Source organism: Paramormyrops kingsleyae, chromosome 15 (genome assembly GCF_048594095.1).
Source record: "Paramormyrops kingsleyae isolate MSU_618 chromosome 15, PKINGS_0.4, whole genome shotgun sequence".
Lineage (NCBI taxonomy): Eukaryota > Metazoa > Chordata > Actinopteri > Osteoglossiformes > Mormyridae > Paramormyrops > Paramormyrops kingsleyae.
In genome coordinates, this window is record NC_132811.1 from 17,564,864 (window position 1) to 17,592,143 (window position 27,280).

The window sequence follows — 27,280 nt, forward strand, 5'->3', positions numbered from 1 at the left end:
ATACCTTTCTTTTGAATAAAAATGAGTGTAACGGCACAACTATTTAATCAGCTGTATTTAAATTAAAAAAAAAAAAAAAAAACGTTTCCTCCAGATGAGTAGATCTTGCATCTATAGTTGCGAAATGCTTATACCTGCATTCATTAATATACAATGCAGAGAAAATCTACACCCCTTTAATTTTTCAAACCAGCAACGCAAAAATCCTCCACCTCTATTTACATATTGCAGCACATGTCCCTCTTTGTGATGTGAACAAGCCAGCTCACCTCGAAAAGCAGAAAGTATGACATGCCTATTTTGTTTCCAGTTGTCACCTAGCAAATATGCTGCCCCCCCCCCCCCCAAAAAAAAAAAATTGTAGATGGTAGACAAGATGTAGCTGGAAAATTACAAATTTAATATAAACCTTATAAATCTTCGTTAAATACCAGTTGACAAAGTGCATCTCCCAGTACTTCATATATAAACAAAGTAAAAACTTACACAAAAGTACAATTTGGCATAACTGGGAGTAAAATCATGATGCGCACCCCCCCCCCCCCATGCCCATATAAGTACACTTTACTTAATTTACATTTACACTTTGATACTGTATGAAGGCAAGTGTCCCTTCACAATCAATAAATTACATCATCATTTAGTATGAATAAATACATACACCCCCCCCTGCCCCCCAGTACAGGGTCACTGACAGCCAGTAGTGTGACCCAGACAGTTTAAGGCACAAGGGACAGTGTGGCTTGGACAAGAAATCATAGGGAAATCATTAAAAAGATAAAAAATACATTAGGATGTGCAGCAAAAGCTTATTCAAAGGTTGAGCAGAATGAGATAAATACATATATACAAGAGCAGAGCCTTTGCTGAAGGGTCCTACAGTGATGTGACTGTCCTGCTGAGCCCAGGATTCAGAGCAGCGACCTTCCAATCACAGACACAGAGCTCTAACCCACTGAGCCACACACACCAGCCCCCATGAAGGCAGCAGCTTCTGAATGAGAAATTAACAGCATCCATTTCCAGGGTCAAACCAGGGCTTCACAGAACTGCTGTTTGGCGCAGGATCAGTCTCCTGAACCGGGAGATGCAGTAACTCTGGTGAGGAACAGCGGTGTGAATAAATCAGTGTCAACCACATACAGATCAAACTACTGCTGTGTGCTGTCAACTCTTTACGTATTATCCTTAATAAAAAATAATTTTCAGCAATATTATCTGCTCCATTCTTCATTCTCTTCGGATAAATACATCTTGTTTCTGTTACTGCATTCCGTTCGCCTGGCACGCATATAAGAGCAAGATGTTTTAAAAGTGCTTTAAAAGTATAATTTTACCGTCATTGTCACATTCTCCACTGTCGGGGGGCTGCCGGCATATACAGAGGATCCTGCATAATGCTGCCAGGAAAGACAAGATGAGCTCTTTCGGATTGTCTGTCAATGAAAGAACACGTCGAAATCAAATGCACGACAAACACTTATTTAACTATATGCAATCACATATAACGTCGTCGAGTGGGACATCCGGTATTCGCAATTATAATCCAGGCGGCGCTACTCCGCTATGGCGTACGACATGACATCAAAAGATCACGGACAGACACCGTGATTAAACGGTTCACCTGCTTTTGTTCGTGGATCCAACCCAAGAAGATTCGCTCACGAAAGTTTAGCGGCGATTAAGCCATCAGATTATTTCAAATACCCACGATTCTGAGCAGGCTAAGCAGTTGATAGACAAACCAGGGTTTCCAACTCGCACGCATCTGGCGTGACAATCGCGTTTTCAGGCTGTCACGCTTATGCAAGAAATCTTACGGCAAATCCATATTATTCCATTATAAACCTCAATTCAGCTACATAAAAGGCGATGGGGTAGTCTGCAAACCCTACAGACTACTTACAACGTAATGAAACTATTACAAGATTTTCTTGAGCTGAATATCTCACTCCAGCCAGCTGACAAAAGTTGGCGACACTGAAACAGACCGCGGATCGCAAATGATAGTATATTAACACGCCCGGACTTACTGTTATAAGATCCGCTCATGCTTGCGATTATCGTCCGAGTTTCCGACCAAGTTGATGGCTGGTCTCGTGAAGAAAACATCCAGTCGGGAACCCGAGAGCCGAATGGTGCTATAGACCCCGCCCACATTCCTGTGATTCGACATTCAGCCTCGCATGCCCCTCGTCCATTGGCTCCTCCTAACGAGTGACTGGTGATTGGTGAATCGCAGTAGGGGCGGGAAGTTGAAAGAAAAAGAATTTGCCAGAAAGAGGTCCTACGAACACTAGATTGTTGTGTGTTCTTTTATTTCACTGCTAATCCACTAACAGGGGAAACACTCGCCATGATGTGTGACAGAAGGGTGTCTGCAAGGGAAAGTCAAACCAGCTGTGATGTATGGTTTGATGATGGTGGCACTGAGACAGACAGGAAGCCGAGCTGCCGGTGGCAGAGCTGAAGAAGCTGCGATTTTTGTTGGGAGTGACTTTCTTTTTTGTATTTTTTATTTAAATATATACATGAGTAACAATACAGGTACAATATAAGTAAGTACAAGGAAATGCTACAAACGACAAGTATCAACAAGAAAAAAAAAAGTTTACAAGAAGCTTTCAACCAGGTCAAACTCAGTCAGGACTGACAAGGATTTTATGGCTTTTGAATGTTTACAAGGTACCAACGTATTTATATATGATATACAGGTTATACACGAAGTAGGTCTTAAAAGCTGTGAAGTTTGGTTTTTGTCTAGTAAATTTACAGGTGTGTATATGGAATTTTGAAAAAAGAATAAGCAGATTGATGACATAACTTTGCATTAGACTCAGGCAACTGTTTTTGGGGATTCCAAAAAAATATTTTCAATTTGAGTTTCGGGTATACAGTGTTGGGAGTGAGGTGTGGGCATGTGCGCAGCAGGCTATGAGGTCACTGGGGTCCGGACCTCATTTTTTTAGAGTTACAAAAGTTGAGTACAACTGGAAAAAAAAAAAAATCAGCGGCTGAGAACGTCTCATCCCAGACGAGGGCGTGCTTCATTAAGTTTAGACATTTTATTTAATGTCCGCCGAGTCGTGAAAGACGGCATACGCAAGCGCAGCCCGCAGCGTCAGCGCCTCCACTGGCAGCAACTGGAATTTACGCACGTTGACAGCAGCCCTGTAGCAAGCTTGTGTGCAAACTGGCAGGCAGCAAACCATTTGGTAAGACAAAGTAATGCTCGCTAGGCCATTATCTGTAAGAAACATTCAAAACAGTCACCTGGTACAGTGTCTGGCGTGGGGAGTACCCCAAGGGTGCTGCTAGAGATTTTAGGCCCCATAAAAGCATATCTTATTAGGCCCCCCAGTCCAGACCAATCCAGTTATTTTCCAAATTTTTAAGGCCCCTATCACTCGGGGGCCCTGGGAATAATCGTACTCACCCCCCACCTTACAGTGTCCCCTGGAGTACACACACACACACCACACAGAGTGTTCCAGTTCAACAGTTTAAAGTCACAGCAGGGAAGGTGTGACTGCACCTATAACCGCAGAATGTTTGTGTAATATGTATTATATGGTCTAAACCTATACCAACCTATCCCCCCCCCCCCCCAGACGCCACTATGGCACAGAACCAATGTCCCTCTCACAGATTTAGTTGACATTGATCAGTTGATTCAGTGCAAGAGGCTGAAAGGGTTTGAATTAATCTAAACAGGAATGGGACAGCACATTGCAATGTATCACGTTACCATGACAATGCCAAAACAGGCTCCTTACTACTGTGTGTTCGGGACTTTTTACTTTAAGATTTGCACAGGCAAGACATTAAAGGAACTGACTGCCTAATTTGAACGCGTTTTAAGCTCTTGTCTTACAGCGTGGATGAGAGGTAATTGTGAAATAATCACTTTACTCCTTTTTGTCAAAACAGCGTCATTAAGCACTAACTAAAAGAAATGGATTGCTCACAGTTTATGTTTCAGACTCCCCTGGCAAAATTGTATATAAAGAGCTCAAAAAGTCTGCGAGAGAGCCCTTGTGCACTTGACAGTTTGATAGTGGGACAGCCCTAAGCCCTCAAGGACTTAGCGGGAACATGTCACAAAGTCTGTGGGTCTGAATGTGGACATTGGGATTGGGCCTATTTTTCAAACCCAGGCTACGACCTTGTGGTGATAGACAGGATTAGAAATTAGTATATAACAGGGAGAACACTAGGCCTGGGTAGCAAACTTTTTGATGCTTTTATGGCACCAACTGAATAGCTTAGATACAATCAAGTATCAAAAATGCCTTGTCATTTGGTACCATATTTTGATAAGTAAGGAGTAAATCTCATCAGTGTCAGTAAACCAAAAGGCATGCAACGTGCTTGTACTAAAATCTAATAATACTGGTGATTGGTAATGTTACACGAACAGGTCATAGAGGAATGCGTAAAAAAACACTGTTACCCCCGGAAACGGGGCTTACGTGTGTGCGTGCGATAGGACCTGCTGTCAGACACATGGCTCGGCCGAGAATGCGCTGATATTAGACGCGTATTTTGCCTGAAAATCGTACGTCGATTTTGCTCAGTATAATGCTTGTTTTGTCATGAACAGCAGGCCTGCTTTAGTGATAATTATTATGTGAATAATTTGGCAAACTCATAACCTAATATACAGTATGTCAGTTTTGAACATCTTGTAGGTTGTTTACGACCAGTAACTCCTTAATGGGCTCATAATCTACTCATCCTTTCAGGTGAAACCAAATCACATCAGACCGTATGCAGTGATTCTGCTTCATAAAGGAACAGTATCTCAATAAAATGAAACATACTATTTTTCAAACAACTTCTTTAGTATTAGTCCGGTTGAAGGCAAATGACATTAGCCTACATTTGAATATACACTCACCTAAAGGATTATTAGGAACACCATAGTAATACGGTGTTTGACCCCCTTTCACCTTCAGAACTGCCTTAATTCTACGTGGCATTGATTCAACAAGGTGCTGAAAGCATTCTTTAGAAATGTTGGCCCATATTGATAGGATAGCATCTTGCAGTTGATGGAGATTTGTGGGATGCACATCCAGGGCACGAAGCTCCCGTTCCACCACATCCCAAAGATGCTCTATTGGGTTGAGATCTGGTGACTGTGGGGGCCATTGTAGTACAGTGAACTCATTGTCATGTTCAAGAAACCAATTTGAAATTATTCCAGCTTTGTGACATGGTGCATTATCCTGCTGGAAGTAGCCATCAGAGGATGGGTACATGGTGGTCATAAAGGGATGGACATGGTCAGAAACAATGCTCAGGTAGGCCGTGGCATTTAAACGATGCCCAATTGGCACTAAGGGGCCTAAAGTGTGCCAAGAAAACATCCCCCACACCATTACACCACCACCACCAGCCTGCACAGTGGTAACAAGGCATGATGGATCCATGTTCTCATTCTGTTTACGCCAAATTCTGACTCTACCATTTGAATGTCTCAACAGAAATCGAGACTCATCAGACCAGGCAACATTTTTCCAGTCTTCAACTGTCCAATTTTGGTGAGCTCATGCAAATTGTAGCCTCTTTTTCCTATTTGTAGTGGAGATGAGTGGTACCCGGTGGGGTCTTCTGCTGTTGTAGCCCATCCGCCTCAAGGTTGTGCGTGTTGTGGCTTCACAAATGCTTTGCTGCATACCTTGGTTGTAACGAGTGGTTATTTCAGTCAAAGTTGCTCTGCTATCAGCTTGAATCAGTCGGCCCATTCTCCTCTGACCTCTAGCATCAACAAGGCATTTTCGCCCACAGGACTGCCGCATACTGGATGTTTTTCCCTTTGCACACCATTCTTTGTAAACCCTAGAAATGGTTGTGCGTGAAAATCCCAGTAACTGAGCAGATTGTGAAATACTCAGACCGGCCCGTCTGGCACCAACAACCATGCCACGCTCAAAATTGCTTAAATCACCTTTCTTTCCCATTCTGACATTCAGTTTGGAGTTCAGGAGATTGTCTTGACCAGGACCACACCCCTAAATGCATTGAAACAACTGCCATGTGATTGGTTGATTAGATAATTGCATTAATGAGAAATTGAACAGGTGTTCCTAATAATCCTTTAGGTGAGTGTAGATTAATATATAAATGTCTGTTTTTGCAAACATACAAGCAAACAGAGATCTTATGCGGATACTGTCAAGTGGTAGGTGAAACGCTGATGGGGGAAAAACCATAGGATAAAAAACAGATAATGTGTAAGCATATCTAAACAAACCAGTAACGTCCACTGACAGCAACTGGAATTTACGCATGTTGGCACATAACATATCAACAAAAATAAATAAATAAAGATTGACGTAAGAGTTTTTTTTCTGTAGAAAATTCTCAACAGTTCAGGAATCAAACATGTAACTTATAATTACGTAATCCACTCTTTGAATTTGTGACCCTGTCGTCTGTCTAGGGAGGGTGAAGGACCTGGAATTCATAATCGTATAAATGCGTCCATTTGTTAGAACTGATGTTTCTGCTCAGTCCCTCCGTATGCGTGTGGTGAGGGAGAAAAATGCCGGGGAAGAGGGGAACAGGGATGCAAAAGAGGAAGTATATCGGCGTGGTGACGGAGAAAAATGCCAGGCAAAAGAGGAAGTATATCGGCGTGGTGACGGAGAAAAATGCCAGGCAAAAGAGGAAGTATATCGGCGTGGTGACGGAGAAAAATGCCAGGCAAGAAGGGAACAGAGACGCAAAAAAGGAAGTATATCGGTGTGGTGAGGGAGAAAAATGCCAGGCAAGAGGGGAACAGGGACGCAAAAGAGGAAGTATATCGGCGTGGTGACGGAGAAAAATGCCAGGCAAGAAGGGAACAGAGACGCAAAAAAGGAAGTATATCGGTGTGGTGAGGGAGAAAAATGCCAGGCAAGAGGGGAACAGGGACGCAAAAGAGGAAGTATATCGGTGTGGTGAGGGAGAAAAATGCCAGGCAAGAGGGGAACAGGGACGCAAAAGAGGAAGTATATCGGCGTGGTGAGGGAGAACATGTGGGTAGCTGGAGTGACGGGAGCTGCAGAAGGTGAGATGGGGACAGAGGATGCACTGTGGCGCCCCCTAAGGTGAGCAGCTGAAAGAAGATTATTGTAAGTTTCCAGGTCTTTTGTACGCGATCACTGTAATAACTTCAGTTAGAGAAACTTTTCGCACATCCGACTGCTTATTCTGGTCTGGAGCCTGTCCCAGGCAGCAGACGGTAGACAGTGAAGGTACACACCGGATAGGATGCCAGCCCCAAGTCAGGCCACACACACACACAATAGGGGCACCAGTCCGCCCCTGGACGTCAGTGTAGCTGGAGGAAGCTCACACAACTTAGACAAAACATGTAAACCCCACACACACCGAGTAGAGACGGGATTCAAACCCACAACTCTGCAGGTATAAAGCATCAGTGCTGCACACTATTCTTCTATATACCAAACTCATTTTTTGAATGAAACGGAGCTTAATGGGATGCCTTTTTATCCCTCACTACATGATGGCCAGTGTATTTCATTTTAAAAAATGTATAAATAAAAAAGTTAAAAAGTTTTAGAAATAGTAAAAAGTTTCCTCCAGATGAGTAGGTCCTGCATCTATAATTATCAAATGTTTATACACACATTCATTAATGTAAAAGCACATGGCATAGAGAAAATTCACAAAACTGTTTTTTTGAGCCAGCAACCCAGAAATTAAGGTACATTTCCTCCACCTTCATTTACACACTGCAGCACACATCCTTCACAAATAAATAAGGTAAAACAAAGCAGTCTGCTACAGAGGATATCAGAGACCCACAACCACAGAAAGCATGAGGCGTCTATTCTATGGTTCTTCTTATTACCTCACTGTTCTTAGGCATGTGACCCCCTCTCACCCCCCAAAAAAGTCTTAGTTGATTTAGTTGGAAAGTTACAAATTGTATATATAACTCTTAGCTGAAATACAGGCAAAGTGCGTCACACAATATGCTGCCCTCGTGGACGTGTCCCCTTGCAGGACTAGACAGCTAGTTAACACTCAACATCTTCCAATAAATGACAAGGCTTGAGTTTTCATGACTCTCTACTAGACTTCCTTGATTTCTTTTTCGTAAAACCATACACATGCAAAAGTAAAAATACATATGTACAATTATTAACAGTAAATAGAATATAACTAATTAAAATCACATGCAACTAAGTTCTGCGCAACAATGAAGTCTGAAAAGGCGATCACTGTGTAATATTATAAAACTCTCAATTTCAGCACGTACAGCAACAGAAGTTACCACGTGTTAGCTTACACAATCCAAAACAAAATTGACGTATAACTGAAATACTCCTGCCATACAGAATACTGTTAAGTAGACATATTTATCCCAAATTAAATTAAACACATTCACTTACAGATGAATGATATCCAAAGTAAAGTGTGACGAGAAAAAAACGTTGCAGAGAAACAGAAGCTGCGTTCACAGCCATGCTTACTAACCTGAACTAAACGAACTTCCTGTCGGCCTGCAACATTTTACAATAAAATAAATCATCACTAGGTGGCAGCATAATGCTATAAAATACAGTGCCATACGACGCTTCACATCTAAATGCAAAAAGAACAGTACTTCATACAAAAAAAATTAAAGCTCATATAAAACTGCAGTATAAGACTATTGGAAGTAAAATAATTAACAATTATGCTTATCGCCCCTCCCCTTATGTCCATTATATGTACACTTTGCTTAATTTATATTTAATTTATATTTACTGTATGCAACCAAGTCTCCCCTTGCCAAAAAATAAATATCTACTTCTAAGTCCTCGATTATACTACGGTGACATATTTAGGACCATAGGACCAGCCTATGAAGACCTGCGTGAAGTTGGCCCCCTATATGTTTCAGATTTCAACCAAACTGGTCTCAATCGTATGTGCCGCGTTTGTGCCGGATTGTGCCGTTAAAATTTTTGTTTGTGCTGTTTTAGTTTCTGAGATATAAATGTGTGTTAACATGGTGACGTCATCAGCGTGAAGTTGGCCCCCCATTTGTGTCTGATTTCCACCAAACCGATCGCAATCGTATATGTACTGCGTTTGTGCTGGTTTGTGCCGGTAAAACTGTCCTTTGTGCTGCTTTAGTTTCTGAGATATTAATGTTTGAAATGTTGTCCCCCCTCCCATTTGCGTCTGATTTCGACCAAACCGATCGCAATAGTTTGTGCCGTTTAAATGTTGTCTGTATTGTTATTTTTCTGAGTTATACCTCTTAGTTTATGCCTTTACGTGATCACCGTATAGTGCTCAAGCTCATGTTTCTCATGTTAACAGAAGGTGGAGCGTTTGATGACTACGCCACAAAGCTGCACGTAGACTTAGTCAGCCCCGCCAGCCAGATACCGCATTTTAGGATCGTGCTGAATAAATTCAGGTTCTCAGCGGCTAACACCCATATGCGTTTCATATGTAGCACTTTGTATTCATTTTATGCTGCTATTTAATAAGTGGGCGCTGTATTTTCACATGAGCAATGCACGTGGATTGGAATACACACACGCACACACACAGGTTTGTAATCATATCTTTGTGGGGACTCTCCTTTCATTTCTGTGGGGAAAACTCACACAACATGACGACCTTAACCCCTACCCAGCCCTAACCTTAGCCATAAGTAACCAAACAAAATACAAGAGTTTGGGCATTTTTATTTATTTGATCGCATTCCCAGATCTTTGTGGGGACATAAAAATGTTTTTTTATTACATTGTGGGGGGGTGGAGGGGGGATTTGTTTCCCACAATGTAATATAAACCTAATCCACACATACTCCTCATAAAGAAAAACGTTACAAAGGAAAAGATGCATTATGGTACATAACAAAATCTTATCAGAAGGTTGTGGAGAATGACATGAATACAAAGATACAGTACTGTGCAAAAGACTTAGGCAGGCAAAGAAAATGATGTTTAGATTATCCTAACGGCTGAGGTGCCCCTGAGGAGAGGTTTGGGAACTGAAGCGGTGATCATACAGCCATCCAACTAGATATCAGTAACTTTTTAGAAAACAGAAGAAATTATTACTAGTTTTTAAATTGTGTTACTCTTAATTTGCATATGATCTAATGTTAAATTGTGTTTTTGTTCTAAGCCAAAGTACACTTGCTACCCAGATAAACAGCTTTAAACATTTCTTTGGACTGCCTAAGACTTTTGCACAGTACTGTATATACAGTGAGAGCACAGGGTCAGGGGTCATTTTTCAGGCTGCTAAGGGCCTTTGCTGAAGGGTCCTGCAATGATGAGACTGTTCTGCTGGGCACAGGATTCAGACCAGCGACCTTTCAATCACAGACACAGAGGTCTAACCCACTGAGCCACACACACCAGCCCCCATGAAGGCAGCAGCTTCTTAACAAGAAATTAACAGCATCCATTTCCAGGGTCAAACCAGGGCTTCACAGAACTGCAGTTTGGCGCAGGATCAGTCTCCTGAACCGGGCGATGCAGTAACTCTGGTGAAGAACAGAGGTGTGATTAAGCAATCAGTGTCAACCACATACAGATCAAACCACTGCTGTGAACAGTCTGTCAACTGTTATCCTTAACTGTCATTCTTGGAATAAATACATTTCTGTTAGAACACACCAGTCACTCTGTATGTATATAATAGCGTAAGGTGTTTTCAAAGTGCATTAAAAGTATAATCACCGTCACATTCTCCACTGTCGGGGGGCTGCCGGCATATACAGAGGATCCTGCGTAATGCTGCCAGGCAAGACAAGATGAGCTCTTTCGGACTGTCTGTCAATGAAAGCAAGAGTAGAAATGAAATGCACAAGAAACACATTTAAGATACAGGCCTACAATAGCATGTACCGCTGTGGAGTTGGACTTCCTACATTCAGAAGAATGAGTGGAATAGTGCCACTGTGCTGTTTATGAAAATGTATTTTAATACAAATGTATTTTATCACACGCGTTTCAAATCAAACCAAATCGAATCAAATGCACAGCAGTCATGCACAGATGAATGCAGGCAATAAAATGACTTTTTCAGAGAGCTCAGTAGGCTATAATAAATAAAAGAAAATAAATACAATAGTAGGCCTATATAGTAAATTAAAAATATATTTTTTTAAATTAGAAAACAGAAATGTGCAAATTGTCCATGCTAATTGCCTGATCAGCTATTAGTTGAGGGTAGAACTTGGTGCGGAACCTGTGTGTTCGTGCTCCGATGCTGCGATACAGTTTCCCCTGACAGCAGGAGTTAAATCTATTTGTGGCTGGGGTTTGTAGGCTCCTCGCGCGCCTGGAAGTAGAGGTCTGCAACGGGGCGGGACGCGGCGCAAAAGCTTGCGGGAGCGGGCTGAAATCAGTCCCGTGCAGACCTCTACCTGGAAGCTGTGACGCAGATCCCGACGCTACAACCACGCCCTCCTGCAGGGAATCCCGCCCCTAAATAGGGTCTACAGCCGCCTATGCTCCGCAATAAAGACAGCTGTCTTAAAATCTCCACGTATACAACGGAGATTAATACCGACATTATAATGCTGTTATTTAATCAGACCGCAGAGTTACATCGGTAAGTTTTCCCCTCGTTTCGGCTGCTTTACGGACACGCTGTGTGACGGCAGGCGATGCTTCAGCTCAGCCTGTGCTCGGAAAATCGCTGGTTCAGATCCTGTCCATCAAGTCACTTCAACCGCTGGGTCCTTAGCGGCTACTAATACAGACCAGTAGAGCCAAAGCTCTGTTTCGACCATTAAGTGTAACACAGAACAGAATTGGAACTAAATTAGAATTTAAGGCGGTCCTTAAGTAGGCCTATATAAATGAGTGACACTGAAGTAACGGTGTAGTCAAAATTTCGAGGTTTTCATTTCAAGTCAACTGTCAACGAGATCAAACTTTCAGAAACTTACCTGTTATATCATGCAGTACCGCAGTGAGACAAAAAAAGACAGCAACATTTTACCTGATCGTGTTTGTGTACCCCGGTCAAATGAATACGCTCTTGAAAGTTTGGCAGCGATTAAGGAACCAAATTATCAAACATCGGCAACTCTGACCAGGCTAAGAAGTCGTAAGACGAACAGACTATATGAAACACCTCCTTCAAAGAATTCCGTATTATCGTGCTCGAACTTACTGAACACACTCATGATAGCAGTAAGCACCCAGCTCTTCGTGGGGGAAGCCGGCAGCCTCCGACCGCGGTGAGACACAGAACTACACGGACTTTCGAGCAGAGGTTGGTCCTTTTCCTCCTTACGCCCCTGCGAATAGATAACAAGTCTTGACTACTAATAACAAGAAACCGCGCTGCCTGCCCCGGTCTTGTAATATAATATTTAAAGTGCGAAGCCGAGGATTGCTTGCTTACTTGCCTGCTCGCTTACTTGCCTGCTCGCTTTCCACTGACTCTCTCTCAATTTTTGGTCGGAAATACTTCGTAGGCGTGGCTTCAGTGCGTCTATCCAGGGCCGCCGAGAGAAAATCCGGGCCCCTGTACGAAGAAGGTGTGTGGGCCCTTATACAAAATTCTACGCACATAGAATGAACAGGTGAGAACACTCGTTGATAGTCACTTTCACAAGTTTTTATGCATTGACCGCTGCCAAATACCCTGTGACCCACGTGCATTTTTAATTTTGAAACTAAACAGACTTGCAAATTTTTAAAAAAGACAATAAAATATAAATGGATAAATGTTCAAATTACAGTGATTCCTGCCTATCGCGTTCCAGACCCATCAGCGAATCCATGGTATAGAAAGACCATATAAATAAACATTTTTTTTTATATATATATAATATACAGTACTGTGCAAAAGTCTTAGGCAGTCCAAAGAAATGTTTAAAGCTGTTTATCTGGGTAGCAAGTGTACTTTGGCTTAGACCAAAAAACACAATTTCACATTAGAACATGTGCAAATTAAGAGTAACACAACAAAAACTAGTAATAATTTCTTCTGTTTTCTAAAAAGTTACTGATATCTAGTTGGATGGCTAGATGAACACCGCTTCAGTTCCCAAACTTCTCCTCAGGGGCACCTCAACCGTTCCATGATTTTGTTAAATTTCACCAACAGCTCAATTAAATAATTAAATAAATTGGTTTAAAAAGTCAGTGACAGATTGCCTAGCTGTATGAGGTGTGCTAGTGGCCAAGTCAAAAAATACATGGCTGCACTGGATGGTCGCTGCAAATACTGGTGATTTCAGCAGAGGTTCTGAAATGGCTACGCTGACACACTTTGACAGGCATGATATCATAGTTTTACACCAACACGAGGATAATCACAGCACATGTAAACTTATTAAAACACACATTGTAAACACATATGATATATGGATGTCGGGCTAAGGATATGAGTAACATAATGATAATAATAATAATAACATGTAATATATATATGTATATTTAGTTATGTTATAGTTATTATAAATTATAATATGTATTGTTCTAACAAACTCTTGTCTAGTACGCGTACTGAAAATTACATATGTTCCACAGAAAAATCCGCGATAGCTGAACCACAGTATAGCTTGGGGATCATTGTATAATAAAAATGATGGGACGCGTTGTGCTTCATGGGCCCCCTTGAGCTTCATAGGCCCCAGAGTAATGTACCGGCTGCACCCCCCTCTCCTCGGGCCTGCATGTATCTCAAGTGTTCTACCGATTTCCCCATTGAAGTCGTTTCAGTCCTAATCATTGGAATCGGCAAGGACTTATTCAGATGCACAGCATATTCGATACCTTACTATGCACGACGTGTGAAAGATGATCAGTTTTCAATATGGTATGTTGCGTAGGCCAGTTTATCTTTGAAGCCAGTTTATGCCATCATGCAGGATTACAGGGATTAATTGACTGCATGCTTTTTTTTTAGATTGTCACACATCACTGTATTCTTTTCCACTTCTTGCTTAGGAATGTGCCAACCCTGCCCTGTCCTGCCCTCTCATGTCCCTAGGAGTCACGCAGGCTGGGTGCAGGCCCTGCTCTCTCCGGTACACACACAGGCCATGCAGGCTGTGGAATTAGGCCCTGCTCTTTTCCAGCGCAGGCAGGCGGGCCGGTCTCATGCCCAGTCTGCAGGATACACAAACCGCCAAGCTTACCCTCTTCTCACCTGCACAGTCTGGACCACACAGGCAGGCTGGAAGGAAGTATTAGTGGGCGAAGAATCCGACGCTTGGTGAATTGTGCTTCATAATGAAATCTAAAAGTATAATTGCTATGAACACTTGGCTGCCACAAGCCAGTTACCCCTGTGGTAACTTTTCTGACACCTCCTGGTTAAAACTCAAAAAGCTGCGGAAGGTCACACTTTCATGGTCTGTATATATGAAAATATGGAAATCAAGATTAAGCAAGCTTTTGCCCTTCTGCTCCATGGCAGTTCTCCGTCCTCCCTGAGCTCGCCTTAGGACGCCTGCATTACCGTTTGACAGGTGTACCAACCCAGTCCAACTCCCCACCTGCCACTATTCCTGAAGCGGGTCGCACTGACTCCTGAGGCCTACAAGGTTCAGGAGCAGGCTGGAATATGCAAGTAGGCTTTGCTATATGGAGCCATTTCACCAGCGCTACACTGCCCCCCCCCCCCCCCGAAGTTGACTGTCCTGATGACCACCATATACAGCCTGCACCTCAACTTTGGAACAAGTTCCAGAGATCTGATAGCAGCCGCCGGTGCATCATATCCAATGATGTGGGGAGCTGCCCACTCACAAGCTCTAGCAAGGCTGAGGAGACCAGGAGGCTGGCGGATGGTGGGCTGCAGACAGGCTCTGGCATTGCAGGTCCCCCACAAGCTAGAAGTCATTTGTGTAACAGGAATGCTCCTTACATAAACTCTTATTAGACAATCATGACTTCTATCTTAAGTTAATCCAGCTAATGAGGGTTGTGGCCATTCCAGAATGCATTCATCAACTCCAATCCAAATCAAGAAATTGAACTGGAGTTGGTATTGGAAGAAAAACTATGGGGAACAGAATTGGAACTGAATTAGAATTTCAGGGATTCCACTTCCATTTCCTGATTTTGACAGGAATTGATGAATGCATTCCGGAATAGCCTCAACCCTGCAGCTAACAGAAATCCTGCTTCGTGGAACCCCCCCTAGCTAGCGACAAAGTTTAAACATTGAATCTATAGTGTGTGAAGTTTCCCTGACTTGCTTGGTGATACCAAGAACAGTTGGCTGCCAGCTTAGGCAAACTTCGTTTTCAACTTGAAACATTTTAATTCACTTTTTAGAAGAATACTCATTACTCTTAATGTGGCCTATTCCCACAAAGTATAAACCAACCACGTGTGTAGGGTGACAATATTACCGTGATGACAGTTACGGGAAAGGAAATTCGAAACTCTCTTGCTGGCACTGCAAATATATTTGCGCAGTTGCACAGGGCCTGGTTTTGTTAAAGATGATGATAGATAGATAGATAGATAGATAGATAGATAGATAGATAGATAGATAGATAGATAGATAGATAGATAGATGATAGATAGATAGATAGATTGATAGATAGATAGATAGATAGATAGATAGATAGATAGATAGATAGATAGATAGATGATAGATAGATAGATAGATAGATAGATAGATAGATAGATAGATAGATAGATAGTGGATGGATGGATGGATGGATGGATGGATAGATATTCTTTATTTGTCCAGAAGAAAATTTAAGTGTCCAGTAGCTTATACACAGTATACAAACACATACGCGCACAGACCTATGACATTCACGCACTTTTTTGGCATCAACGACTTTTGTCATTAATTTACTTCCATACAAATTGTAGCCTACTATATTAACATGCCCGACCTTACTGCTATAGTGTAAGGCAGGGGTAGCCAATCTTATCCGCAAAGGGCCGGCGTGTATGCGGGTTTTCGCTGTAACTGCCTAATTAGATTACTAATTAGAGGACTGATTGGCTGAAGAGTCCTCACACCTGGGTTTGAACAGCTGACCTACAGGTTTTCCCAAAAACCTGCATACACACCGGCCCTTTGAGGATAAGATTGGCTACCCCTGGTGTAAGGGGATATCCAGTGGTGTGTTTTATGATGGATTTTGTTGGGGGCGAGTGTTTTCCCAGGTCTTATCCTCGTCCAATGTGGAAGATTTTTTTTCTTAACCTTTGTAATTGTGAGCTGTGCCTTTGGAGAGAATGTTTGGGACACCATTGCATGGTATTGCTGCTTAACAACTAATCCTATGTGTGCGTTTGTGTAATTTGATTTTGCTGTGTTATCAGTAGCGTTGTGTGTTTGTAATGAAGTGGTTTATTCGTAATTGATTAGTGTTTGGGTTTACATAATAAATGGCACTAACGCTGTGTGCGAGTGGTCGTGTGGGTTGCATAATGGTGTTCTAATAAACGTAGTTGTATGATAAGTTCGTGTTGTCCTCCCGTACCATATCCGTATTGTCTCCCAAGTCGGTAGAGCGAATTTATGTAGGGGGGGGGCGATACATGTTCGCATCGGGAGTAATTCGAGTCGTAGATCTTTTACCCAGTGTTTACTTTCGTGTGAATCCTTACTATAGGATCCGCTCATGCCTGCGTTTATCGTCCGACGCTCTGTCCAAGTTGAAAGTTGATAGCGTCAGGTACTGTACACATCACCCGGTATCAGCCGGGAATTAAGTGTCGAGTGGGAGGAGCAAGGTGGTTTGCCACTCGGAAGCGTCTTCCTCTTACTGATGCACTGTTGATTGTTGTATCGCGCTCTCATGTAGGGCCGGGGAACTTTTACTTAGGTAGTTGCCTTTAGAAACCTTAGGTTTAGTGTAAACTGTTCTTTTTAAACCTCCTTATGAATGAAATGCGGTTTAAACACCGCGGTACTCAGAATGCGCGAGCACGCGGAAGAGGGAGAATTTGGTAGAAGGGAATATTTCGGCACAACTGTCCTGACGGGATCAGCATATTTAGTGATGGGGATTCCGGCTCCTTTAAGAGACCCGGCTCTTATGGCTCTCGAGTGGCTCTTCAGATTTCTTTGGTGCTTTAATTTATTACCGAAAATGACGTCAAATTATAATTGAAATGAATTACTAACGTACAAAACATACATTATATCAAATGTTTATTTATATGGTTTATAACATGATACAGAATAATAATTTTTAGAGTACAAAAACAAAACCATCTCAATTTGAGAAAAAGATCCAGTATCCAATCCGCTTGTTGGAAAGGCCGCATGCGCTTGGATCAGCGGGATAATACATTAAACGCGGGTAGTAGTATTACGGTTACGTATTCGGTACGTACCGAGTTTAACCAGTAGATGGTAGTACTGTTATATGATTATCAGTGGCGGAGCCAGGAAATTTTCTGTGGGGTGGCCAGGATGATTATGTGATCATTTTGGGGGTGGCCACGGCCCCCCCCGGCCACCCCCTGCCTCCGCGCCTGATGATTATGCGATCTCTGATCATCAAAGTGGTTGTTCAGCTAAATAACACAAATACATGTCTCCGTGTTCTTATTGTTTTAGTTATTTATATAATATTACTTCCTTCCTTAGACCACATGCACACCCTGTCTACAGCTAAGTCATTGCACCTGTAACAGCCAATGGCCAGCTTGTGTTAACTCCAGTGCAATACTGTACTGCCTAATTGAATGCAATAAAGTTCAGAAATGCCATCTGCCTTCCCTGGTGTTCTTACCGACGCCACCAGAGAGGTGCCACCTTACCGGTACTTTCCTCATACAGTCATAGCTTCTAACACTTTAATACCGCTTCTCTGGAAAAGAGGCTCCTCAAGATACAATCTCACTTCCAGTATTGCATCTGCTGAGGGGTTCCTTCTTGTAGTGTCTCCAGTTGCTCGTTCTTCAAAGAACCTCCAAACAGCAGACACCTGTGGCTCCTCTTGTTCATCCTCTGTTCCCGTTTCTCCCCCTGGCTGACTGGCCGTATCTTGCTGCTGCTGCACTTATTCTCTGAAGAGCTTCATCAGCTGCTCTGCTTTCATTAAAGGCCAACCTTTTGAATCTTGAGTCAAGCATGGTGGTTTCTGAAAGAATACTGTTGTATTCTATTCTGTGAAACTTTCTGTCCATGGATGCACAGAGAGCTTCCACTAACTCTGCCACTTTCCCTGTGGTTATACTGGTCCGGTGCTCAGCTGTCACTCTCTGCAGATCCTTGCACAGCATCAGCATTTTGGAGGCTGTAACATAGCTGAAAACGAGTAAAGAATAACTTTATATTGCTAAATAAAAAAATAAAATAAAAAGAATTATTTCCATTCACGTCTAATCTACTTTTCATGCAAATAATGCAACTAAAAACAAATATAATTGAATAATAATAATATTAATAATAATAATAATGTAATAGCATTTGTACACTGTACCTGTCTGCACTGATCTCCACAGTGACCTGCTCCAGTGGCTCCAGAACCGTGCACCTCCCATTCCTCTTGGCTCAGAGGATCAACAGGTGCACTGATAACAGCCAGGGTAGAGTTCATAAATTGTAGAAACACCACTTGAAATTACAGTATTTTATTTCAGTTTACTTAATTCCCATTTATTATTTAGTATAAATTACTGATCTCTGTATAAGTATCTGAAATTAGATTAGATTAAATAGCACTTTATTAATCCCTCGGGAAGGTTCCTCCGGGAAATTCAGTTAATGATGAAATGGACGACAAGGTATAAGCCCCGAAGCGGTATCATTCCAGTTTGGATTATTTTTATTTCGTTTTTAATTTATTTTCAATTTTAATTTGGAATACAGTTTAGTTGAAGTTACATTTCAGTGTGGTCTTTTTAGATGTTTATGTTAAAGATATTAATTTCTATTTAGTTATTTAAATATAAATTATGCTTCCATTTCAAGCTTGAAAGGGGTGGATTGAATGTTGTAGCGCTATTTTGTGTCTGATCCTTAGATATTCCTACAGGAATACGCAGTAGCCTATAGGTCTACATCATGTACTATTGTCTTTAAAAGGGTAAAAACATGTTCCAGATAAAATAATATTTAGTATTATTTAGGCTAAAAAAATCACCGCTTTGGCTGAATTAAAACGGTGACGGAAAGTAGGATATTTGACGTTTTGTTCTTATTTTATGTCAGTTAGTGGTGAAAAAAAAAACTGAATGTGTTCACGTTCGTTATTTTATTTTATGCCGGTCAATTTTTACGGTTTTCGTTTAGTTTTAGTGTTTGAGTAATTTTACGTAGGCCTATCTTTTTCTGTTTGTGAAAATGTTTTTCGTGAACGATAATAATCCGGTGTAGGATGAGTCTCTTGAAGCGGGGGTATGCCGAACCCGGGTTTGTATTTATTGGGTACATTACCGTGTGTGTGACTTTCTCTTCAAGTGAGAAGTTCTCTGACAGAAATGGGAAAACGTGCTTAACAGCTGTTAACATTATTGCACTTTATTATTTCTAAATTATAAACCACTACTTGAACTTTATACTAGTATGTTTACTTCCGTTTTGTTAAAAGTAATGAAACGGCAATTTATTCTTTAATAGAAATGGTCGACGTGCAGGCGTCCGAAATAAGGCAGACGGCGCTCCTGCTGCGACACGCTGGTTCGTAATAAGATAAGATATAGACCGGTAACTGACGTGGGATTCCTCAGCGGGGACAAAACTGGACGACAGCTCAAAATATTTATTAGATATAACATGAAAAGCAAAGTTTGAGAGAGTGCATTACATGAAATATTTCATATAAATCGCTTTAAAGCTTACGAAGAACTGAATCATGACCAGTTCAGAGTCTTCAGACGATGCATAGTCATAAAAATCCGTGCATAAAATAGTAACCGTCAGAAATAAACAGCATGGTATATTGCTGATACGGCACTAGAATTTGATCATTTCCGGTGAAGCCAAACAGGATGACAGGTTGACGACATAACCATTAAACATTTCTTGGATAACCATTTATTTAAACTATTTCGCATTGTGGTCCATAGCAAAAACTTGCGTCTAGAAGTTGAGAAAAAGGAAGGCAGCAGCTTCTTAAGAAATTAACAGCATCCATTTCCAGTGTCAAACCAGGGCTTCACAGAACTGCGGTTTGGCGCAGGATCAGTCTCCTGAACCGGGGGATGCAGTAACTCTGGTAACAGATATAGTTTATTCGTTAGAAATTATTTTTAGCTACGTTATCTGGTCCGATCTTCATTTTCTTCGAATAAATACACTATTTGTTAATTTTCATTCTATTTGCACACATATAAAAACGTAAGGTGTTTTCAAAGTGCATTAATAGTATAATTACCGTCACATTCTCCACTGCCAGGCGGCTGCCCGCATGTACAGAGAATCCTCCATAATGCTGCTAGGAAAGACGAGGGACGCTTTATCGGATTGTCTGTAAATGAAAGCACACGTCGACATTAAATCCATAAGAAAAACATATTTAGAGATATTCAACCACATGTAACGTTCATTAAGACATCCTACATCCAAAAGCCGAATATCGCCCTTTTATATAGAAACAAATGTACAACGGTATCTCACGTGTTCCCTCGTTTCTGTTACTCTGTAAAAAAGTGTAAAACGGAGACTGATATCGATACCATCGTACTTATTTGAGTGGACAGCAAACTGAGTGTTACGAAGTTAAGTTTACCCCCTCGTTTCTTTTTAGCTGTTATTACAGATTTAAAAATCCAGACGGGCTGCAGAGAGATACGAAGGAGCGCTGCAGTTTAAGGACTCATTTCATATTGACAGCTATAAGTCAGGATCAATAAAGTTCACAGCATTCTTTGTCAAGGACTTGAGGTACGGTGCATGTGCTAAGACGTACGGCGGAAGACAAAATTCTATCAAACACCCACGACAATAACCGCACTAAGAGGTCGAAAGACAGATAAACGATGTGAAAAATAATGCCAAAGTGGCACCATATGAACACGTACGAACTTACTGGGTTTGTTCATATTCAGCAACAGGTCACTGCATGTGCTGTCAGCGCAGTCGGTCGTCTTCTGCACCTCTCCTGGCCAGTAATGACACTTTTCTTCTTTGAGCTTTTGCTATTGGATGCCTTCATGCAACGTTGCCCTACTGTACTCCTTCTCCTCCAGTCACCGCCGTGGACGTATTGGTTTCAGTCTTGTTTTTTTCCTCAATGAGTCACAATAAGGGTTCAGTGTCTCACTGGAAATAATGTCCATGGGGACCGGGGAGGATTGCAACACGGATTAGTTGTAACAGTCTATTTCTCAAATCAGAAACGAGGTACAAATCACATAACTCACTCTATACATGCTCAGTTTAGTCTTTGTTACAGGATGGTTCTCCTTCACATGTGAAATACACTCGATTTATAAGGAAAAAACTCTGTACTTGCATTATTCAAACTTAAATAATTTGTAACCTATTACGTAGCGTTGTAAATATCTTTTATATAAGTTGTGAAGGCTAATATTTTTGCTCTCAGCTGCAAGGTAACCTTGTTCACGACTATCACAGCCTGGGATAGCTGTAACAGTATTTGTCCATTTGCCCGCTAGGACACTTTTGAAGCCCAGGAAACGTCTGTATTGTGTGTGGGCGAACATTTCAAAGTGAAATGAATATGGTGAGTGAAATGCCTAGTCTGTCTGAGATGGGTCCAACCAGCCTGTACGCCAGGAAGAGTTTAATACACCTTCTGTGAGACACGTGTAACTTATTAGTTTTGATATGGGATGGTTAGTTATGTTTAAAACCACAGGCGTCGCCGCCATTAAATCTGAGGGGGGACGTGTCCCCCTCACATTTCATAATTATTCGTTTGGACCCCCCCACATTTAACATAAAATATTAGGTCACCCAGCGCTGTTTCTATTGCTTCGCGAAAGAATCCATTCCATTTGATCTATATGAGAATACACATACCACTGAAAGACCACTCCGGGTTACCTACAACAACTCGCCACACGCAAGTGAAGTGAATCGTCAGTGCGGACCATAGACAGTAAAGGTGCAGGCTGCTCCATACTGGAGGAGGTAACATCAGCCCCATTGCCATCTCACAATGTCCAACTTGTGCTAAAACCTTATTCCTTTGTTATATGCCCTCAAAATTAACCCTAGGCCACGTTAAATGTCATTTTTGTTATATCACTAAATCGGGAAAAAAAGTAAAATGCACCCACTAAAGTCACTGTTGGTGGTTAACAAAATTGCACCTGTTCATTGTGTGGTTATTTTTTATGTGTCACTGTTGCTTGATAGTGTGATTTTGTGTTATAAAGGCTGCATGATGCCATGTCATACCTGTTCACTGTGTGAAATTATAAATATTCTTATTTTTAGAGATGGCGCTAGTTTGAATCTGACTTTCGGGAAAGTCTGGCTTTCTTTAGCTACTTTCATAGAATACCCCCCAGGGGGATGTAGCAAGCCCGGTGAATATTACTTACTGGGTGCAAGAACATGGAGGTTGTGTCTCCACTCTGCAAAGCACTCACAGTACCAGTGTACAAGCTGGCCATGACATCCAGCAACGTCAGGGGATCCCGTGAAGTCTAAGGATGTCACACAGGGCAGCATGACCAACTCAGTCAAACGCGTTACAAAAATTGACAATGGCTGCAAAGAAACTGCCAATATTTGCATTTTATCTTCAGGAGAACCCCAACACAACAGCAATCTTCTGGGTCTCTCACATCACATTAGGCTGGCATTAACACCCAAATTTGCAAGTTCCTCACACAAACTGCATGCTAACTCATTAGAAACAGCATGATCGTTGAGTCTGGCAAGGTCCAGCCTCATTCTCCTGCAGTTCCCCTCTTCTGGGGAAGGGGCTCTGAAGGGCTTTTCCCCCATTCATGATGCATGCAGCCTTCCTGTACTCCTACGGAGAGCAGAAAAGAGTCCTGTCTGCTGTTTCGGAGCTGGGTGAAGATTTTTATGGTGGCTAGAGTGCTAATCCCATCACCAACCCCCAAATTTTTCCCTACAAGTTAGAGGACCGCTCAGTACCCAGAAGCATGTTATTACATGTTATTACATTTCAAATTATAAACCGACCACTTGAACTTATATAGTAGCATGTTTACTTCAGTTTTTTTTTTTTTTTAAGTAATAGCTGAAATGGCAATTTATTTAAAAGAAATGGTCGATCTCTGATTCTCTGTATAGGCGTCCAAAATAGACCAGACGGTGCTTCTGCTCTGACATGCTTGTGGGATTCATCACTGGGCACAAAACTGGAAAAGAGCTCAAAATAACATTTATTTATATATTATATAAAAACAAATTACAAAAATACAAAGTTTGAGAGTGCATTGCATAATATTTCATATAAACCGTTTTAAAGCTTACAAAGAACTATACCAAGAGTAGAGTAGATGATGCCAAAAGAGATGGTGACAGTCATAAAAATCCGTGCATAAAATAGTAACCGTCAGAAATAAACAGCATGGTATAGTGCTGATATGGCACTAGAAGCTGATCGGTTCAGGTGATGCCAAAAAGGACGGTGATAAAATCATTAAACATTTCTTCGGTACCATAGGACGGTGCACCCTAGACGATATGCAAGGCACGTGAGCACAGGTACGGCCACACACAGTAAGGGAGGCCTCATGGTGAGAAAACGCTTTTTAAAGGGCAAATTCACATCATAGTTAATAGAAAAAGCTTCTCTGAAGGTTGTTGGAAAAGGAAGGCAGCAGCTTCTTAATGAGAAATTAACAGCATCCATTTCCAGTGTCAAACCAGGGCTTCACAGAACTGCGGTTTGGCGCAGAATCAGTCTCCTGAACCGGGGGATGCAGTAACTCTGGTGTGAATAAATCAGTGTCAACCACATACAGATCAAATTACTGCTGTGTACATGTGTGTCAAGTGTTTATGGATTCATTAGAAATTACCTTTAAATACATTATATGGTCCGATCTTCATTTTCTTCGGATAAATACACTTTATTTTTGTTACATTTCATTCAATTTGCACAAATATAAAAGCGTACGGTATTTTCAAAGTGCATTAAAAGTATAATCACCGTCACATTCTCCACTGTCGGGGGGCTGCCGGCATATACAGAGGATCCTGCATAATGCTGCCAGGCAAGACAAGATGAGCTCTTTCGGACTGTCTGCAAATGAAAGCACACGTCGACATTAAAAGCATAAGAAAAATATACTTAGAGATATTCAATCACATGATGATGTTGAATATGACATCCTAAGCCCAAAATTTTAGCCTAATACCGCCGTTATAAAATAGAAGCAAATGTACAACGTTATCACAGGCGTTCCCGTTACTCCGTAAAAATAACTTTTGTCTTAAACTCGGGGCGTTTCCCCTCCTTTGACGCCCATTATAAGGAAAACGCTTAAGGTAGTAAAGTCCATATTCCTAGTATTTCGGTTTTGATTTTTAGTCAGGTGAAAGTCTTTATGACAGGATATGTGTGAGAAATTTGGTGATTATTGGTCGCTATTTTGGTACATTAAACCACATTAAGCTTTTTCACATTAAGCGTTTTAGATCCACGTGTATTGTGGAGAGTGATACCGATAATATCCTACTTGTAATTCGAGCGGACAGCAAACTGAGACTTACAAAGTTAACTGTACTCCCTCGTTTCACTTCAGCTTCTATTAGGCTACAGATTTTAAAACCCAGACAACTTTACATATAGAGATGATAAAATTGTGTGACATACACAGACAATGTTTCGCGTTACACTTACTGGGTTCATTCATATTCGCAGTTACAGTTCCCTGTGCTGCCAGCGCCGTGTGCTTCATCTGGTCCCTCCGTCGTATTTAAGTAGGCTAGTGCTCCACGACTCCGTAGCCTACCTGATTCTCTTTCCGTGTCTCTGCGCTTTCGCTGCAATCATTAGCTCCTGTTAACGCTAATAGAAAGACAGACTGTTGTAAGCGTAGTACAACGGCGTATTAGGGGCACTGTTAAATGAGATAAAATACAAGAGTGATAAGATGAATAACGTAACTTTTGAGAATAAAGTCGAAATAATTAAATAATAAAGTAATAATTAAAGAATGAAGTCATTTAACGCATGTGAAATAGAATAGCATAATCACTTACCGTAGCAAAAATCAGGGACATAAATATGAAGGTAAAACAGTAGCAAAACTCGAGAGCTTGCTAATTTGAATGTGAGAACTTGTGAAATTAATATTTGTATTTGTAAGTTGAAATTTATACTCACAGCTCTGATGTGAAAAGCTGCATCTATCGATTTGCACACACAGACAATACTCAGAACACCTGTGTTTTGAATTCGAAGTTGCAGATTAATAGTTACAAATGTGTAAAGTGTCATTCACATAAACAAAATGACAGGCACAATTGTGTACTACACATTTATCTTTGCGCTTTACTTCAGTTTCGCTGTACAACCACAAGTCGACACTCACAACCTCTCAGATCTGGCAGTACAACCTCAAATCCTAGCGCTTTGACTTTTGCTACTCTTTTTGCGATATTCCTGTAGCAAAACTCACTCGTGCACTTGTAAATGCAAACTTGAGAGTGCAGAGTCGGGGGCGGGGCTGGGGTGGGAATAAAGTCATTTTATTGGTCGATGCCTCACCAATGAACAACGCCAACCACAACGCAAACATTTGTATGCATATGTATCAGCTATTTTTTTAAAACGATTGGAAAATATTTTTATGAAATGTCATTAGTTTTACTGGTTTTTATATATCAGTAAAAGCGCAGCAATGTCGTTACTACACAGAGCAGCTCGCGCCATTTCGGTGGTGGTGGTGGTCGTCGTCGTTGTCGATCGATCGCGACGGCTGAATCGAACAATCCGAGGGTAAGTTTTAATTTTTTAATATTTTTCTATACATTCAGTATTGTTAGTCAGAGACTGTTATATATAACTGCAAAGTTAAAATATATAAGTGCCTTCTCATGTATTTTTAGTTAATTAAATTGTTAAATAAATGTACATAGTACAATAATTGCCTAAATGTTTATTATGTTTATGAAAATGACAGTTTTTACAATGCATTAAGCATGTTTTTCAAGATAACATGAAAGATTCTGAAAAATAAGAAAAATATCTGCATTTTAATGATCAGTGTTTTTAAACATCCCACCGTGAGTACTGATAAAAAAAAACAAGACAAGATACTTCGTGACCAACCTTTTTGTAATAGAATCATGACACTGTACCATTCGTGTGGGGTGGGTCACTTCTTGCTAATAATTACATTTATTGTTATTATTATTGTTGTTGTCGCATTTAATGTAAATGCACTTAAGTTTTCTTTTTACAGGAGCAGATTTCAGAAATAGAAAGTGCTGTAAGGAATCTGCTTGGCTGCATCCAAAAGCATAGCAATCCTCAAGCACAGGGGAATTCCAACAGTTCTCCCACCGTGGCACCTCAACCTGGTACCAGTGCTTCCTTTGGGGTTGGCCAGGCTGTCAGTAGGCCAAACACAGTTCAACAAGAAATGCAAAGGTAAGGAATTGTGTACCCAAAGCCCCCTTCTTAGTCAAGTGTTCATATTTATATACTTTTTTTTAATTATGGGGGAAAATTTTTAACATTTTTATATATTTGTGTTCTATCACATGCAAGGTTGCAATTCAAGGTTCAGTAATGTCTTTTTATTTCTGTTGATAAGCAATCTGTTGGTGTGATGTGGTAAAGATGTAAGCTAGTAATCAATAGTTGCAGGAAAGAACCCCATTAGGGCCCATCCATGATCTGTCATCAAAAGACAAATTCAGTGTTTGCAAATAGTGTTTTTTTTAATGGGCAGAGCCTGTGGCAGAAAGTGACAGTTTGCAAGTATTAGTCTATGGAAGAAATTAAATTAAATAAAAGAATAATTAAAGAAAAGGTTAATTTGACTTTAAATTTTAAAATTCTAACTATTTGCGCAATTACAAGATTTTATCTGACAATTCAGAAAAGGAAAAAACTATTCGTCATTCTCTCTTTTGCACTTAGCTCAGAATCATGAATTTATATCCCATGCTTCTGTTTTTTAATCCCACATTTCTAAATTTACAAACTCACTATTGTTGGGTTATACAGAGAAAAAAAAACAGAATTGTGAGATGAGAAGTAGGTGAATGTTACGTAAAATGATATAGGTTTAAATAATATTACATGCTGTAACTGTAGGGCTAATACACAAGTAAAATCCATGGAATAAGAGAAAAAATGTTTTGCTGTGCCTTTGGATATCAGAATCGGCATTAAAAAAACACTGTTTGCAAACACTGAATTTGTCTTTTGATGACAGATCATGGATGGGCCCTAATG

General features: G+C 41.0%; 3 long non-coding RNA genes across 5 annotated transcripts; all 3 read right to left on the bottom strand.

The window, feature by feature from the left end:
* Positions 1 to 379: 379 nt before the first annotated feature.
* On the bottom strand, positions 380 to 8,572 carry LOC111834920 (uncharacterized). Its single transcript, XR_002836098.2, has 3 exons — positions 8,409 to 8,572; positions 1,338 to 1,436; positions 380 to 1,098 (listed from the first exon to the last, which is right to left on the bottom strand). It is a non-coding gene; the product is annotated as an uncharacterized lncRNA (long non-coding RNA).
* Positions 8,573 to 9,700: 1,128 nt separating this feature from the next.
* On the bottom strand, positions 9,701 to 12,281 carry LOC111834749 (uncharacterized). The gene is made up of 3 exons (XR_002836069.2): positions 12,151 to 12,281; positions 10,707 to 10,799; positions 9,701 to 10,510 (listed from the first exon to the last, which is right to left on the bottom strand). It is a non-coding gene; the product is annotated as an uncharacterized lncRNA (long non-coding RNA).
* An 11,012-nt stretch (positions 12,282 to 23,293) lies between these two features.
* LOC111834931 (uncharacterized) lies at positions 23,294 to 25,093 on the bottom strand. Of its 3 annotated transcripts, none has more exons than XR_002836108.2 (4): positions 25,075 to 25,093; positions 24,713 to 24,880; positions 24,020 to 24,112; positions 23,294 to 23,797 (listed from the first exon to the last, which is right to left on the bottom strand). It is a non-coding gene; the product is annotated as an uncharacterized lncRNA (long non-coding RNA). The 3 variants fall into 3 exon arrangements; XR_002836110.2 differs by having other exon boundaries at positions 24,713 to 24,855; positions 25,075 to 25,092; XR_011982829.1 differs by lacking the exon at positions 25,075 to 25,093 and having other exon boundaries at positions 24,713 to 24,910.
* Positions 25,094 to 27,280: the final 2,187 nt, after the last annotated feature.